We start from the raw sequence: 19,554 nt of genomic DNA on the forward strand, positions 1-19,554 counted from the left end.
TTTAATAACACAGGTTACCCTAGTTCAAGATAGATAGTGTTGGAAGCAGGGATCTCAGTTGCCTTAGAACATAGTTCCACATTACTGAAAGAATACATTCCAAGTAAACTAACATCATGTCAAAGGTCCTCTATTGCAATGCCTTAGTATTTCCAGGCATAAATATCTGGAAATTTTAAGCTCCTCGACATTTAAATATTCAGTTTTCTAAGAGTAAAACATACCTGTTTAAAAATATATTTGCCATAGAAAAGAGATCTGCCATTTTCCACTTCTCTCTCTACAAATTTCCCTCTCTAATTGTACAAACAATGGCTTACCTCTTCTACATTTTTAATATTTTTTTAACCAATAGGCTCATAGTTATGTGCTGAATTGCTAATGAGAGTGTAGACTATGCTTGTTTTTATGGCTTACTTATTAATGTTTCCTATGGTATTCTCTATTTGGATGATAAACTATATGGTCACTCTAACGATGATGCTTTGCCCTGGAAGACAAATAACTCTCAGACACCCTCAGATAGAAACAGAAGTACTAAAGTTTGTATTGAAAAAGTTAATGGCATTAATGGCTGAGTAATAAATCCTCCTGTTCCTGTTTCACTTTATTTACTTTCAACACAACAAAGGGAAAACCTAATAGAGTTGTCAGATGACAGATTATTTAAAATAATTTTGAAGATAGATAGCTATGTAATTTGGGGCCTATAACTATTAAGAAGTTCAAAGTGCTGAGAAACCTTGCTGTAATAAAACAGCTTCCATTACCATCTGTTTTTGTGATCACATTTTCTTGGCATCAACCTTAAACAAAAAAAAAAAAAAAAGAAAGAAAAGAGAACATAGGAATAAAATTGATGGTGAATACTGTCTCATTCAAGTAACAAATACAGGCATACCTCACTTTCTTGTGCTTTACTTTATTGTACTTTACAGATATTGAGTTTTCAACAAATTGAAAGTTGGTGGCAACATTGCACTGTACAAGTCTATTGGCATCATTTTTTCAATAGCATGTGTTCACTTTCTCTCTTTCCTTTATTTTGATAATTTTCACAATATTTTGAACTGTTTCATTATTATTATAACTTTTCTGATAATGTGGAGTCAGTGATATTTGCTGTTACTATTATGTATGTTTAAGGGAAGCATGAGTCTGGCCCATATAAAAGAGCAAACTTAATAGAAAAATGTGGGTATTCCCGACTGCTCCGCCAGCCAGGCAGTCACTCGTCCCTCTCCTTGTTATTGGACTGCTATTTCCTGAGACACAAAGATATTGAAATTAAGTCCATTAATAATTGCCATAGTCTGTAAATGTTCAAGTGAAAGGTTCTCTTACTGTAGACCACAAAAGCTAGAAATTATTAAACATTATGAAAAAGCCATGTTGAAAGCTAGAAGCTAGGCCTCTTGAACAAGTTAGCCAAGTTGTGAATGTAAATAAAAGATTTTTGAAGAAAATTAAAAGTGTTATTCTAGTGAACCCATGAATTATAAGAAATAATAAAATAAAATTAAAAAAAAGACTTACTGCTAGTAAAGGGAAAGTTTTGGTGGTCCAGATAGAAACCAGCCACATCATTCCCTTAAGCCAAAGCAAGATCCTAACTCTTCTAAATTCTGTGAAGGCAGAAAGAGGTGAAGAAGCTGAAGAAGAAAAGTCTGAAGCTAGCAGAGTTGGTTCATGAGGTTTATGAAAGAAACCTTCTCCATAACATAACAGTGCAAGGTGAAGCAGCAAGTGCTGATGGAGAGGCTGCGGCAAGTTAGAAAATCTAACTGAGATCCTTGATGAACATGATGCACTAACAACATATTTTCTTGTAATTTTTATGCATGTTATTATTATAGGTACATAAGAGTTGTATATGTTTGTAGGGCACATGTAATGTTTTGGTTCAGGTATACAATGTGTAATGATGGAATCAAGATAATTGAAGTATCTATCACTTCAAATATTTATCATTTCCTTGTGTTAGGAACATTCTAATTCCAATCTTTTAGATATAGGAACATTCCAATTCCACTCTTTTAGATAGTTTTAAAATATGCAATAAATTTCTGTTACCTATCATCACCCTGTTGCTAGATTTAATTCACTCTATCTAACTGTATTTTTGTACTCACTAACCATGCCTATTTTATCCCATCCTTCCTGCTATTCTTTCCAGCCTCCGATAACTTTCATTCTACTTTCAATTTCTATGTTTATTTTTTAATCTCCCATATATGAATGAAAACGATGATATTTGTCTTTTTGTGCCTGTCTTCTTCATTTAACATAATATCCTCCAGTTCCATCCATGTTATCGCAAATGATAGAATTTACTTTTTTATGGTTGAATCCTATTCCATTTGGTTTCTGGTCTGTATGTTCCTGTTCTTTTCATCCACTGACAAACACTTAAGTTGATTTCAAATCTTGGCTACTGTGAACAGTGCTGAAATAAACATGGGATTACAGATATCTGTACAATACACTGATTTCCTTTCTTTTAGGTATATACCTCATTGTAGAATTGCTGGCTTGTGTGGTAGTTCTAGTTTTTAGTTCCTTGAGGAACCTCCATACTGTTCACCAAACTAGCTATACTAACTATAATCCCACCAACAACCTCTCTCCACAAGAAGAAGACTCCCTGTTCTCCACATCCTTGTTAGCATTGGTTATTTTCTGTGTTTTGGATAAAACTCATTTTAACTCAGGTGAGATGATATCTCATTGTATAATAATTTTGATTTGCATTTCTCTGATTATTAGTGATATTGAGCATTTCTTTTTTTTTTTTTTTTTTTTTCTTCAGATGGAGTCTCATTTCTTCACCCAGACTAGAGTGCAGTGGTGCTATCTGGGCTCACTGTAACCTCCGACTCCAGGGGTTCAAGCAAGTCTCCTGCCTCAGCCTCCCAAGTAGCTGGAACTACAGGCACATGCCACCATGGCCAGCTAATTTTTTTTTTAAATTTTATTTTTAGTAGAGACTGGGTTTTGCCGTGTTAGCCAGGATGGTTTCCCTCTCCTGACTTCGTAATGCACCCCCTTCAGCCACCCAAAGTTCTGGCATTACAGAAGCAAGCCTCTGCACCTGGCATTGATATTGAGCATTACTTATATACTCATTGGCCATTTGTATATCTTATTTTGAGAAATATCTATTTGTAATTTTTGCCCATTTTTAATTGGATTATTTTCTTTAGAGTTGTTTGAGCTTCTTATATATTCTAGTTATTAATTCCTTGTCAAATGGGTAGTTTGCAAGTACTTTCTCTCATTAAGTGGGTGGTGTCTTCACTTTGTTGATTGTTGCCTTTACTGTGCAGAAACATCTTAGCTAAATGTGATTCAATTTGTACATTTTTGCTTTGGTTGCTTGTGCTTTTGAGAGCTTATCAAGAAATCTTTGCAAAGGCCGATGTCCTGGAGTTAGACAACCAATTTTCAATGTAGAGCGAAGCCTACATTGGGAAAAATGTGTGTCATCCAGGAGTTCTCTCTATAGGGAGAAATCAGTGCCTGCGTTCAAAACTTCAGAGATCAGGCTAACTCTCTTGTTAGTGGTTAATGCAGCTGGTGACTTCAAGTTGAAGCCAAAGCTCATTTATCATTCTGATCCCAGAGCCATTAAAAATTATGCTAAATCTACTCTGCCTATGCCCTGAAAATGAATCAACAAAGCCTGAATGATAGCACATCATTTTATAGCATGGTTTCCTGAATATTTTAAGCCCACATTGAGACCTACTGCTCAGAAACAAATGTTTCTTTCAAAATATTATGACTAACTAACATTGTACTTGGTAACCCAAATGCTCTGAAGGAAATGTACAAAAAGATTAATACGATTTTCATGCCCACTAACAGATTCTACAGCCCATGGCTCGAGAAGCAATTTTGATTTGTAAGTCTTATTATTTCAGAAATAAATTTCAATTTATTATTAAATTTTAATTATTAAAAGAAATAAATACAACCAAAAGGCTGTAGCTGCCGTAAATAGTGATTCCTTGATGGACATGGGCAAAATAAATTGAATATCACATGATTGTTAGTACCTTGTACTAAGAAAGTATTTTCAAATTAAGATATGTACATTTCTTTTGGTATGATGCTATTGCACACTTAATAGACTATAGTATAGTGTAAACATAACTTTTATAAGCACTGGGAAACCAAAAAATTTGTGTGACTTGCTTTATTGGAGTGTTGGCTTTATTGTAATAATCTAAAATGAAACACACAATCTCTCCAAGATATGCCTGTAGTAATTAACCATGGACATGTGACAAAGCCCTATTAATATAATTAAGGGATTTTTTTTGATGTAAAACTATTATAATAAATGTTTAATAAAAATGATAATGTAATTATATTATTTTAATTCATCATGCACTACTAATTATAATGATAATTTTGGCTTTTACTCCTTGTAATCAGCTTTTTACATGGGAACTATATAAAGACACTAAAGAGAAAATTTTAAATTTATTCTAGCATGGTATATCAAGATGTATTGTTATTTTGGATGTTTTTTATAAGTATCTTTCAAATTCACAGGTTGTATTAGAGAAATACTGCAAATATGCAAAATTATTTTTGGCATCAAATATTGGAAAGCATTTATCATTTTTTCACATATAAGTTACAGTATTTTTTGCTTTTTTATGTACACTTGAGCAGCAGCATATTCAAAACACATTTGAGATGACTATATTTATTAACCATTTTGATTTTTATATTTTTACTTTTAAAATATATTTTGATATTAATTTTTAAAATTCCAATATTTTATGCCAAATTTTCATGAATTTCAATTTTTAATATATTTTATAATTCATCATTTTTCTTGAATTATCTAAAAATCAAAGTGATCATTCATTATTTCATTTTAGTTTTATTTTTCTCAATAAATTTCTGCTTTTGCTATAATCAGAAAATGTTAAAATTTGCTTCTTAATATCAGAAAAAAGTTCTACTAATTTATAAATTTATATTATATCGGATTTCTCTTATATGCCGTTTGCACATACCTGAAATTTTTCTTATTTTTGAAAATACATAAATGTATATTTGGCAAAAGAATCATCCTACCTATACACTTCCAAACTAGAAGTAGTTAATTTATTTTTTAGTTGATGTATCACTACATTTTTATGTGGTTATAAAAATTGCCTATTTTCAAATAAGCTTTCTCTCAGCCAGATCTCAAAGAATTATTCTGTCTCTCCATTTCACCAGACACAAGACCAATTTTGACAGAAGAAAAGTCAAAGAGCAGAAGACCTTGGGTGATGTTTCCTTAGTTTCATGGTACATGACAAACATTTATTCCTTATTTGCCTTATTCTTTATGAGTACTGTGAACTACTGGCAAATTTTAAAACTTTAAAAGGTTTCTGTATACACACACACATAAATTTGCCACATTAATAGTATCTCTTTGAGAGCTATCCAACTTCTTTCTGGATTGATACTGCCACCACAGTGGAAATCATTACATTTCTACAAGATGCACTGTGTTTTAATCATTAAAGATTGTGTTTTCACTGTCTTAACTAATCACATTTTTCTATAACTTGATATTGTTTAAGCATTCATCTGCCATTCCAATGGTAAATGCTTTCTAGAAGTAATATATAGGGCTCACCTACCATAGATTTTAACTGAATAAAGTCCAAGTAGGCATGTTGACAAGTTATACTTTCTCCTTTTTTTTTTTTTTTTTTTTGAGATGAGGGTCTCACTATGCTCCCCAGGTTGCGATCAAACTCCTGGGCCCAAGTGATTCTCCTACCTTAGCCTCCTAAGTTGCTGAAACTATAACCAACTTAATATTATACCTGAGCAAAAAAATCACGGACAGAACAAAAAGACCCAACAGATAGAGTCAGCAATCTTTGGTTAAATGAATTAAAGCCTAAGAAAATGATACTTACAGCCCACTATTCAGAGATTCTACACTTTTCAATCGACACTTGGCAGTGGTGAAGTATGGTAGGTATCCATCCACATGCATTTACTTTAATTCCGTTTAACTGGAGTTGAAAGTTCATTCAATACTCATAAAAGAGAAAGAAACTATTTCACCTGAATGAAGACTTTAAAATAACTTAAAATATGGTATTATGTAATCCTAAAATGTTGTAATCTTAATAAAGTTGTTATTTTAGAATTCAAAGAAAATACCACTCAGAATAAAAGTAAAAATCACATTTCAAAACATTTTTAGAAATTGTGATAAATCTAAGCCTTAAAGTTTGTGTGAAAATTTATGATGCTTGTCAGAAAGCCAGCAAAATTTTTAAAGACGTCTACTAAATATAATATTTTACTATACATGATGTACTTAGAAAAAAATTAAGAAATAAATGCCCTGTCTTTGGGTCTCTTGCAATCTTTTTTCTTGAGAAGAAAAAAGTTCTTATGGTGACATAAAAATATTGTAGTACAAAATAATTTAGAGATTCAATAAACACTACAAATTTAATTAGTTAGAGATCTTTAAAAATACTAAGCATTGAGCATTACACTGCTTGTAATGCTACATTAAATATTTATGAGAGATGTATATTCATTAATAAATCTGTATATAAACTGTGCTACTGGAAGCTATTAATACAACAGTTTTTACAGTTTTATTAATGTTGAAATATTGACAAAACACATTGATCCTTGAAACATGAAACTTTTCAAGAAGTTGAGACTGTTATATACAATTTAAAATTGTATAACTGAGGCAAAAAGCTGTCAAATATGTCATATTGAATAGTTATGGTTTATCTAAAATTCACATTTAACTGTGTGTGTTGAAAATTTGTTTGTTTAATCAGTAGCCTTACTCTAGTTTATGTTGAAGAAATTGATGTGTGTGTGTGTAACATAAGCAAAATACAGGGTCCTTTCTTTTCAAATGAATGATATAGAGATTATTTCATATCTATTGATATCATTTTATTTCACTAAATATTGAATAGCATGCTGTCGCATTTATATAACTCTATTTATTTAAAGATTTCTCTACTAAAAGCCACCTCAATTTTGCAGATATTATGCAATCACACATTAAGAAAAATCTAACAGTTTATTCTTTCACATGTTCCCTTGGGTGTATGGACAAATATATTCCAAGAGTAAATACCAAAAAGGGAAGTTTTCTGTCAAATTTCAGGCATATTTTATTTGAAAGAAATATTGACTTTTCTTTTGTAATGTTTACCCAATGTATACTAATAATTACAGGTTCAAGCTGCTTTTATTTTGAATTTTGATGATAAAAAGTAATAGTGTGAAACATTTTTTTTTCTGATCCATGATGTTAACCAACTTTTCAGATTTTTACTGTTCATTTATATTTGGTTTGACTATGCATCAATTTTTTAAATTTAAATTTTTGATGAATTTTTAATATGTTGTATAATAATATTTGTTTTAAACCTATCTAATGATTTCTTCCACTCTGCCTCTCTTGATACATAACTTTATGGTAGTATCCTTTGCTTTACAGAAGTTTAACTATTAATGTTATGAAATCCAGCAGTACTGTTTTAGTAGATTTTGTATACAATCTTGAGGAAAACATGCTTGTGATATACTGACTAATAATGCCCAAGATCTCCATGTCCTAATATGTTAATTTAATTGGCAAAAGGTATTTTGCACATTTGAGGAAATTATGGATCTTGAAGTATAAAGTTATCTTGAATTATGGTCGTATATACTGACAAGGATCTTTGTAAGAGAGAAGGTATTCTGAAAACATAGCAGAAAGATATTTGAAGATGCTGCACTGACGGCTTGGAAACATTTTGTGATCTTAATGGTTGTGTCTTTCTTGAAATGCATCCAATGCAATAGTATTAAGAAGTAGGGCCTTTGGGAGATTGTTAGGTGATGAGGTTGGGACCCTCATGAATAGAATAAGTGCCCTTATAGGCCCCGGAGTAATGGCTTAATCTTTTCACCAAATGAAGACACAGCTGAAAGGCAATATTGTGAACCAGAATGTAGGCCCTTGCCAGATAGAGAAATCCTCTCATGCCTTGATCTTGGACTTCTCAATCTCAAAAACTGTGAGAAATAAAATTTTGTTGTTTATAAGTTACTCTGTTTGTGGTGTTTTATCATAGCAGCCCAAATGGACTAAGACAAAAATGGAGGAAGTTGCCATGAGACAAGAAATTCAGCTATAGAAGCTGGGAAAGGAAAGGAAACAGATGACTTCCTAGAGACTGAGGAAACAGTGAAGTCCTGCAGGTACCTTGATTTCAGGTTAATAGAACCCACATTGGACTTTGACCTCTAAAATAATAAGAGAATAAGTGTGTGTCACTTTCAGTCATTGAATTGGGGAAGTGATTGTTACAACAGCAATAGAAGGCTAATGCAAAATTGGTATGAATTCTATGTTATGTCATGTAATAATCTGACATATATTTGCTACTGAAAATTTTATTGACAACTCTTCTAAGTCATTTGAATGCAACCATTCTTTCTCATTGAAAAATTTTTGATTCTCATTTTGTTCTCCATATTCTGAATACCGTGGTTCAACTTCTGCTCAATTTCTTTGTTTACTTGAGGATTGTTAAGAAGCAGGCTAGATCTTTTTTTTTTTTTTTTCATAAGGGAGACATATGATTCACACTGCTTGACTTGGTGTTGTCATATCTCTAACATGACTCTCTATGAGACTCAGTCTTCAGGATGTTTTCTCACCAAAAACTCTTCTCAAGGAAATTAATTTATGGTACTATTTTACTTCTCTTTCACTTCATCCTATAAGTAATAGAAGTATTTTGACTGAGGTCAAGAATACAGACTTAAGAAGCACTGTAGAATTATTGTTTTGGGTGTGTATTTTATACATGTCACACCATTGTTTTATAAAACCCCCAAATCTTTCCATTTTTATGTGTCATCAATTTATTTATTTTTCACAAATTTTTCAATAGAAAGAGCTTTGTACATAAAGCTAAGGACTGATAATATCCAATGCTTATTTAACGCTGAAGGTTTTGCTAACACTGTTCCTTAAACCACATATGTCAAAAGTGATCAGATGTATTCAAATCTACTCTATTAGTCTAATGATTAGAGTGCTTTTTCTTAACTTTCTATTTCCAGATTAATGGATATAAAGTATAATATCTTGTTTATCAAGCATGGTAGTGTTGCATCTTTATTAACCCAATTATAGTCTCCGGAACTTAAAATTGGTTTCAATGATTCTAGTATATTTCCATTTGTGTCTGGGCTTGAGATAATGTACATTGCAGAGCTGTGTTCATCTGCTGAAGAAGAGAGAAAGCCAGTCTACAGGGATAAGAACGAAACAGACATAGAAAGCAGTGCAGAGATGAGAGGTCATGTGGCTCTAGGGGGAGAGAGAAGGACTGATGATTTGGAAGCTTTGATCCTTGATAGGTTCTGCATCTCGTTTCTTAGCCCTCAGGAGGCCTAAATGTACTGTCTGTCCTTGAGTTCCATAAAATACTGTTGCCTCCTTTACTTACATCCTTTTAATAAATTTATATACTTTTTTGTTCTTTTATTCTATTTATTTTTTTTGCTTAAGGCATGTTAAATTCAGTTCTTTAATGAGCCAAGAATTAACCTTGACTAACATGAATATTATTTGTAGCCTATATTGTAGAGTGAGGAGTTTAAGAAATTGTGTATCACATACTATACAATTACAAGAAGCACATGATAACACACAAAATAGTTTTCAGTTGTATTTTTCAAATCCTTGACGTCTCAACTTTACTTTTAGTTCTTTACCTGTTGCATCATATTTCTAATTCCTACTGCGTCAAATTGATTAGACCAATAGCAATTCCTGAAGTAATTTACTACTGATAGCATGGTAATCTCTTACTGTTGAAAGGAAGGCAGGGGGAAACAAAGAGGGTGAATATTCTGAATCAAGTAGTTGTAATGGTGGCATCTTTATACTGCCAGCATCTGTTTTAATATTTTAATCACTTTTGCTATTTGAATAAATCAAACTGGAAATACTGCCTCTAAAAGCCACAAGATGCTTTTAGTTTTATTTAAAGGCTTACAATTCCATACTCTATACTAAGAAAGCCACTTATCACGCATTCAAAAGAAACCTGTGTGGAGACTTTTTACAATTACGTAAGTCCCATTTACATAATTTTTACAAAATATATTACATTATGATGCCATAATATAAATCTTAGTTGAATTTTTGTCATTATTTTGCCAATTTTATAATATAACTTTGCAAACCAGGTAACATAATGCCTGGCATATAGCACATATTTGGTAATGAGACCAGGTACCAGGGCACAGGAGAGGCTCAGCTCCCTGGTAGGATGTGTTCTTCCAGGCTCGTGGCCCCTCACTAACCCAAGAATGGGGAAGAGGACCCACAGGGCATGGTACGCTCATAAGTAAATACCAGACCCCAAAGAGTTTTGCAGAAAGTGTTTTATTTAGGCAGAGAGAGAAAAAAAGGAGAAAGAAAATAGACAGCAGCTCCGATGTGTCGTGAGAGATGATCCAGATATGGAGTCCACACCAAGGTGGGGGAAGGGGACTTTTAACCTGGGAGTAATTCCCACCCCATTCAATTCTTCTGTCCTATGAAAGGAGTTCCTTTAATCTTCCACTAGAGTGATTGATCTTTGATTTCTTCCCGCAAGCATGAAGGTTAAATAAAGACTTCTAAGATCTGGATGGAGATGTGGGGGTATGGCTCTGGAAAGTTCTTGCTTTTGAAACTACACCCCTTTGTGGACCCAGGAAGATAATACATTCCCTCAGTAACATGATTTATAACATTAACCAGGAGAAAAAAATGTATAAATTAATGTATACATAAATTAATAATGGTCATTCTTTCTTTAGGTACAGTGTCTCATGTGAGTTACTAACTACAGAGTATTAATAAAAATTATAAGCAGGTGTCAAGACAATATTCAGAAGATAGGTAATTTTTAAAAGTGATTCTAAAGCTTTGAATACCTTAATGGCTAATACACATTCAATTTTGAAGAACTATCTATTCAATTGAGAACAGGACTTTTTTGGTGTCTCCTGGAAGACCACTTACCTTCATGGTTTCACTATATCTACTCTTTAAATAAATCGTTATTCCTTTTATATGGTTCTAAGATGTTCTATTTAATTAAAAGATTTGGTTTGTGTGTGTGTGTGTGCTATTTAATGAGCCAACTCCCATGAGATAACATATTTTTGTGTTTTTAATGTTTGGCCAATAACATGGCTTTAATATTTGGACATTTCAGGTTAATGCAAGCTGAAATAGGAGCTATTTTTGGAGTCAATGCCAGATGCTCCTGAACTCACATTCTCCAAATAAACCTGTTTACTAAAGTATTTTAGGCTCATTAAGAGATTGATTGGTTTTTTGAGGAATCTCCAGTTTTCCATAATGAATGTGCTCATTTGCATCCTCATGAGCAGTGTACAAGGATTCTCATTTCCTCCACGTCCTCATCAAAAGTTGTTATCTTTCTTCTTTTTTGTAATAGGAATTCTAGCAGGTGTGAGGTAACATCTCATTGTGGTGTTAATATTGAGGAATAATTCTTTATTCCTGAGGTTGGCAGATTTGACACTCAGCAGTGGTGACAGCCAGTCACCTTTAGTGAGTGGAAGTCCATGTCAATTAACCTCTATCCCTGCTATCATGGCTACTTTATTCAGGAGAACATTGAGCCATAAAAAAAAATTCCTGGAAAAAGAGTCTGTCGGGCATTCACAAAATTGATCATTCATTTCACTTTATTCTTAAAATTCTTCTCTAGCAGGATAATTCTTCAGTGAGTATTAGCATAGGATACAAATATTGTTATATACTGTACATATCACAGATCTGTCCAAATACCTTTGCTGCCTATTTTCCAATCATGTATTTTTTCAGGTCCTTGGCAATATAGACAGGCTGTTAGCTACATTTCCCTGTTGATGGTGATTTGATTATTTTCAGATCAGGGTTCATTTTGAATGTTTTTTACAAGCATTATTGCATGAGACTTTGTGTTCAATTATTTCCAGTAAATATTTACAAGTGTAATTGCTGGATCATTCAGTACTGTAAGTGTAGCTTTATAAAATATTATCATGCAATTCTCCAAAGTAGTTGCAGAGTTATTTAAGAGACTGAGTTTTACTACGTTCTCACCAATACTTGTCATGCCAGCTTTTTAAATTTTCAACTATTCTATTGAGTTTAATTGGTATCTCATGGTAGTATTGATTTGTATGTCTTCATTGTTAATGACATTAAGTACTTTCTATACATTTATTGGCCAGTCTTATATCCTCTTTTAAAGGTGGTTCTTTCATGTGCTCAATAGGAAATCTCAGTCCCTCTCCATGTGTAGATCTCCACAGAACTGTTTGAGTGTCCTTATAAGCTTGCTGTGGAATTTCCCAAAAACAATTAGAAAGAGAAAGGGAGACAGAGGAGGTTAGAGAGAGAGAGAGAGAGAGACAGAGAGAGAGAGAGAGAGACTGATTAAGAGTGTAAGCTTGTAGCTATCTCTTTTATTTTATTTTATTTCCAAATTTTAAGTTCGAGAATACATGTGCAGGATATACAGGTTTGTTAAATAGGTAAACATGTGCCACAGTAGTTTGCTGCACAGATCGTCCCATCAGCTTGGTATTAAGCTTAGCATTCATTAGCTATTCTTCCTGATGCTCTCCCTCCTCACACACCACCCTCTAACAGACCCAAGTGTGTTGTTCCCTTTCAGAAGTCCGTGTGTTCTCATAACATAGTTCCCACTTATAAATCTGAACACACAGTATTTGGTTTTCTGTTCCTGTGTTAGTTTGCTGAGGATAAATATTCCAATTCCATCAAAGTCCCAGCAAAGGACATCATCTCATTCCTTTTTATGGCTGCACAGTATTCCATGATATATATGCACCACATTGTCTTTATCCAGTCTACCACTGATGGACATTTAGGTTGATTCCATGTCTTTGCTGTTGTGAATAGTGCTGCAATGAACATACGAGTGCATGTGTCTTTATAATAGTATGATTTATATTCCTTTGGGTATATCCTTAGTAATAGGATTGCTGGGTTGAATGGCATTTCTGCCTCTAGGTCTGTGAGGAATTGCCGCACTGTCTTCCACAGAGATTGAACTAACTTAAATTCCCAGCAACAGTTTAGACCATTCCTTTCTTTCCATAACTTCACCTGTTGTTTTTTGACTTTTTAATAATAGTCATTCTGACTGGTGTGAGATGATATCTCATTGTGTTATCGATTTGTATTTCTCTAATGCTCAGTCATATGTTTGTTGGCTGCATTCATGCCTACTTTCGAGAAGCATCTGTCCATGTCCTTTGCCTCCTTTTAAATGGGATTGTTTATTTTTGTTTCTTGTTAATTTTATTGAGTTCCATATGGATGCTGGATATTAGACCTTTGTCAGATGGATAGATTGCAAAAATATTCTCCCATTCTGTATGTTGTCTGTTTACTCTCTTGATAGTTTCTTTTGCTGTGCAGGAGCTCTTTAGTTTAGTTAGATCCTGTTTTTAAATTTTTGCTTTTGTTGCAATTGCTTTTGGCGTATTAGTCATGAAATTTCTACTCATATTTATGTCCTGAATGGTATTGCCTAGGTTTTCTCCTAGGGTTTTTATAGTTTTGGGTTTTACATTTAAGTCTTTAATTAATCTTTAGTTCATTTTGGTACATCATAAAAGGAAGGGGTCCAATTTCAATTTTCTGCATATTGATAGCTAGTACTAACATCATTTATTAAACAAGAAACCCTCTCCCCATTGCTTGTCTAAAAATAATCTTATTTCTCTTTTGCTTATAAAGCTTAGTTTGGTTGGATATAAAATTCTGGGTTAGAAATTGAGGTACCATCTCACTCCGGTAAGAATGGTGAACATTAAAAAATCTGGAGACAGCAGATGCTGGAGAGGATGTGGAGAAGTAGGAACACTTTTGCACTGTTGGTGGGAGTGTAAATTAGTTCAACCATTGTGGAAGACAGTGTGGCGATTCCTCAAGGACCTAGAAATAGAAATTCCATTTGACCCAGCAATCCCATTACTGGGTATATATCCAAAGGATTACAAATCGTTCTACTATAAGGACACGTGTACACGAATGTTCATTGCAGCACTGTTTACAATAGCAAGGACCTGGAACCAACCCAAATGCCCATCGACGATAGACTGGATAGGGAAAATGTGGCACATATACACCATGGAATATTATGCAGCCATCAAAAACGATGAGTTTGGGTCCTTTGTGGGGACATGGATGAACCTGGAAACCATCATTCTCAGCAAACTGACAGAGGAGCAGAAGATCAAACACCGCATGTTCTCACTCATAGGCGGGTGTTGAACGATGAGAGCACATGGACACAGGGAGGGGAGCACTACACACTGGGGTCAGTTGGGGGGAAATAGGGGAGGGACGGTGGGGGGTGGGGAGCTGGGGAGGGATAGCAGGGGGAGAAATGCCAGATGTAGGTGATGGGGAGGAAGGCAGCAAATCACACTGCCATGTGTGTTCCTATGCAACAATTTTGCATGTTCTTCACATGTACCCCAAAACCTAAAATGCAATAAAATAAATAAATGGGAAAAAAAAATAATAAAAATAAAAAAAAAAAAAAAAAAAAAAAAAAGAATGTTGAATATTGGACCCCAATCTCTTCTGGCTTGTATAGTTTCCATTGGGAGGTCTGCTGTTAGTCTGATGCACTTCCCTTTGTAGGTGGGAAGCCTTCTGCTCTGGTGGCACTTACCATTTTTTTTTTTTTTCATTTTGACCTTCGAGAAGCTGATGATTATGTGTCTTGGGATGATTATGTGTAATTCTTTTTAATTATTTTTACTGTGGTAGTTTATAATGGTAGATTTCTAAATGTTAAACATGCATGATCATGATACATTTATTTCTGCATATGTGTTTTGAACGATTAATTTGTCAATAGTTTGTCAAACAATTTTGTGTTTATTTTCATAAGAGACACTGATCCTGAATTTTCTTTCTTATACTGCTTTTGTTAAGTTTTGATATCAGAGATTTGCTAGTCTTGTTAAATGAGCTGGAAATTATAACCTGCTCTATTCTCTGAAATCATTTTTGTGGATTGATGAAATTCACCGATGAAGCCTTTTTGTCTAGAAACTTTTCTTGTGAGTTTTTGAATAGCCATTCTATTGAATCAATAGATATTAGGTTAGCTTTTTTTTTCTTCTCATGTCACTTTTTGGCAAGTTTTGTCTATTTCACCTAAGTTGTCAAATATGTTGCAATAAAGTTGTTTATTACATAATATTTCATTATCCTTTACTATTTGTATGACCTGCATTGAAGTTCCCCTTTTCATTCTTGATATAGGAAGTTTGTATTTCCTATATTTGCTCTATACAGCAATGATGGTTAATTGTAGATGTCGTTTTGACTGGACTAAAAGATTCTTAGCTGGAAATATTTTTTGATGTATTTGTGAGTGCGTTTCTTAAATATATTAGCGCTTGAATTGGTAGACTGAATAGAAATTATCACCCTCCCCAGTAGAGGTAGACCCCATCCCATCTGTTAAGTGTGTGATAAAAAAAAACAAGTAGCAGAAGAAAATAAGAAGAAAAGATGGAGGACAAGTGAATTTGTTCTCTGCTTGAACTGGAACATTTATCTTCTGTCCTCCAACATAAACACTGTTGGTTCTCAGGCTCTCAGTCCTGGACCAAGAATTACACCACTGACTCCCTTGATTCTCAAACCTTTGGATGTAGACTGGAACTGCATCACTAGCATTCTTGGGCCTACAAGTTTTCAGAGATTTTTGACATCTCAGTCTTCATACTCCTGTAAACCTATCATAATACATCCCTCCTCTATATCTACCTATACAGGTGTGTTTGTTTGTGTGCACTCATGTACATTCCTTTTTGTTTCTGTTTCTCTTGAGAACCATGACTAATACAAGAGCCAATGCCAGTTTTCTGAACTTGGGAAATCTCTCTCTCGCTCTCTGCAAGTTTGACTGTAGTTATCTTTGCTTGCCAGTCTAGCATCCAAATTTCTGCACGTAGGAACACTTCATCACCTCATGCATCAACATGACCTGGATTTGAGACATGAAGTCAAAGGAGATTATTTTGGAACATTAAGATTTGACTCTCTTGTTGGATTTTGGACTTGCACGGGCCCTATAGCACCTTCATTTTAGCCAATTTCTCCCATTTGGAACAGGTGTATTTACCCCATGTCTGCACCCCCATTGTATCCATAAAGTAAGTAGCTTGCTTTTGATTTTACAGTCTAATAGGCAGAAGGGACTGGCCTTGTCTCATATGAGATTTCGGATGGCAGACATAAGTTCATGCTGAAATGAGTTAAGACTTTGGGGAACTCTTGGGAAGGCATGATTAGTTTTGAAATGTGATGATATGAGATTTGGGAGGCCCACGGTCACAGTAATATGGTTTGGCTGTGTTCCCACCCACATCTTACCTTGAATTGTATCTCCCATAATCTCCATGTATCATGGGAGGGACTCTGTGGGAGGTAATTGATTTATGGGAGTGGATTTTCCCATGCTGTTTTGGTGATAGTGAATAAGTCTCATAAGATTAATGGCTTTATAAAAGGCAGTACCCCTGAACATGCTTTCTTGCCTGACACCATGTAAAATGTGCCTTTGCTCCTCATTCACCTTCTACCATGGTTATGAGGTCTCCCCAGCCATGTGGAGCTGTGAGTCCATTAAACATTCTTTTCTTCATAAATTACTCAGTCTCAGGTGTTTCTTCATAGCAGTATGAAAATGAACATTCTGCTTTCTTGTGCTTCCCTCAGTTTTATCTTCTGTAATTCCGGAGGATTTAGCATTGATTTATCTCAGGCTTTCTCTCTTGCATTCTTGGGAAACCAATTCACACTTGAAGAAGCTGCAGTTGTCTCAGAGAAGATCTCATTGAGATTTTTTTCTCTTGAGTCCCCATCTCTTGGCATACTGTCCCCAGTTACTTTAGTGAAGATTCTAGGAAATTATTGCCAAGTTGCAACTCAGTCTTTGGCTGGAGAAACTTAGTATTTTTTGGAACCACAAGAAACCATTAAAAGCATTACAGAACATTCTCTGGTTTCTTATTATACTCATTTCATTGATTCTATCACTACTCTTGTAAGGTAAGAGAAGTCATGTGTCTCTTTCCTCATATAGAGATTTTCACTTACCGTAATTAGTGAGAAGCCTAATCTTTTAGACTTCTTTTACATCCTCAGCTTTCTTACTGATGAAAAAGAAAAAGCAATGATGTTGTAACTTATCAAGCTTAGGATGCAAGTAGTGGCCACTTGTAGCTGTCTATAACCTATGATTTCTATATCTTAACTCTAAAAAGTTCCTAATTAACTTAAATGTTGGAAAAGAAGATCAGCCCATGAATCTCTAGTTATGATTTCCCTCTGTAATGTTCTGGGGGAGCATAGAATTTGATAACAATCCTGATATAATTTTAACCATCTTTAACACAGAATTAGATCTGATTTTAACGGTCTTTAACACAGTAACTGCAGCTTTTGTTATTTAACTAGATAATTTGTCTGGAAATAGTTCCTTGCCATGCCAACAGCAAAACCAAAAAGATATTTTAATATAGGAATAGACCAGTTAGATAAATTATTATAATTCCTGAGTCTCAAAAGTCTTCACCGATGAAACATGATTAAAATTTTAACTTTATAACATTGAAGTAGATTACAAAACAGCAGTAATTTCTGTTATAATCTGTGCAGACTGGGTAGGGCTATGTTTATCTTTGCTGTATATTTGGGAGAGATTTGGAGAGATATTTTAGGACTACAGGCTTTTTAAAAGACTCTAATAATTGAAATGCTAGTACCTAGAAAAATAATTTTATTTGTGGCAGAATGAGTAGATTTGTCTATAATTTTAGGCAAGGTAAGTAGACCCTCTCAGCATCTTAAAAGTACAAACTAAATGGTCTAGTAGCACCTGCCAGATAAAGAAAGTGTGAGAGATCAGAGGGTACAAGAACCTGTTGTAGTCTGCCTACATTGCCAAGTACCTCCTCTCATCTTTCTTCACCTTTGGCAAGCCAGAGTCTTTGTTCATTTGTATTTGTTTTTGTTTGTTTCTGAAGAATTCAACCTCTTCTTTGTGGCTACAACCCTCCATGGAACTGGAACTCAGTCCTTGACATAAAAATTTTTTCATTTAAGTCAAGAATGATCATCCATTTCTTGCATCATAAATTGATTTAGGAATGGAACAATGACATAAATCTCCACTGTAATAGAGGAAAAACATTATTGGCAAACTTCAAAAAGCTTCTCCTCACTGAAAACAAGATGCAAGCACTTTGGAAGATTATTTTCCCTTTTTATTCCATATGAACATTTGCCTGAAGCCACAGTAACCATCTTTAGAATATCACAGCAGCAAAGCTGTTGACAGAACAGATGGAAAGAAAGTGAAGCTTTGGTGCCATCAGTGAGTAGCTAAGAGCCCTGGAAACGCCTACCTTGGTACTTCTTGTGTGAAATAAAATATTTTTCTTACTTTTAAAGTTGCTTTGAATCATGTGTATATATTATGTGCATCCGAAAGCTTTCCAGTGACTATAAAGATGAGTGCAGTATTATCCATGAAGGCCTGTTAGCTATATGGCAATTGAATTTAGTTTGATTATTTAAAACAGAAAATGTAAAAATTGATGTCATTGTTCAAAGACCAATGAGATTCTTTACTACTAAATCACATAGCAAAAAGTAAAACTATTTAGAACATTTCCTTCTGGTTAAAATCAAAAGAAATGTGAAACATTGGAGGTTAGATATAATATCCAATAAATACCTACTGAATAGTAATAAAAGAATAATCACTTTGAGAGAACACACACTCTACAAAGAATTAGGAAATGTACAATTGATAATTAGTGATGAATGAAGCAATAATTATTAAAACACATTGCAGAATTAATTGCTATAGTTGAAACAGAATGTTACAGGATTCTTATACAGTGATAAATATAATAAGTAATATATTAATGATATTGTATATATGAGGAAATAGTGAATCACAAATAATCCAAATTACTTATTACCTTCATTAAGTCTTATTTAATATAACTTGCTAACTGACAGATGTATGAACTTAAAATTGTCATGAGAGACTTTATTAAATTTCATATATTTAAAATACAAAATGAGATCATTAAAATGTGTAATCTGATTCTAAAAAGTAAAGTCTAAAGTTAGTGATACTGCTTGTTAGAAAATGCCAACTTTTCTTTTTCACTTACCTTGTCATACTTTTCTTTTGCCTCTACTTTCTTTACCATTTACTATCTCACTACTCAGAGCTCCTTATTTTCTGACCCTTTTCTGACATGTCCTCCTAAGGCAATATTCCATGTTTCAGATGAATCTCTCTAGTCTACTCTTAAAACTATAATTGCTCCCAGCAACCTAGTTTTGTTGGAGAGAGCTCACTAACTATGTCATCCTGGAGTGGAGTTGAAAAATATATACCT

Source organism: Sapajus apella, unplaced genomic scaffold (assembly GCF_009761245.1).
Source record: "Sapajus apella isolate SASKATOON/1434 unplaced genomic scaffold, GSC_monkey_1.0 scaffold9, whole genome shotgun sequence".
In the NCBI taxonomy this organism is placed as follows: domain Eukaryota; kingdom Metazoa; phylum Chordata; class Mammalia; order Primates; family Cebidae; genus Sapajus; species Sapajus apella.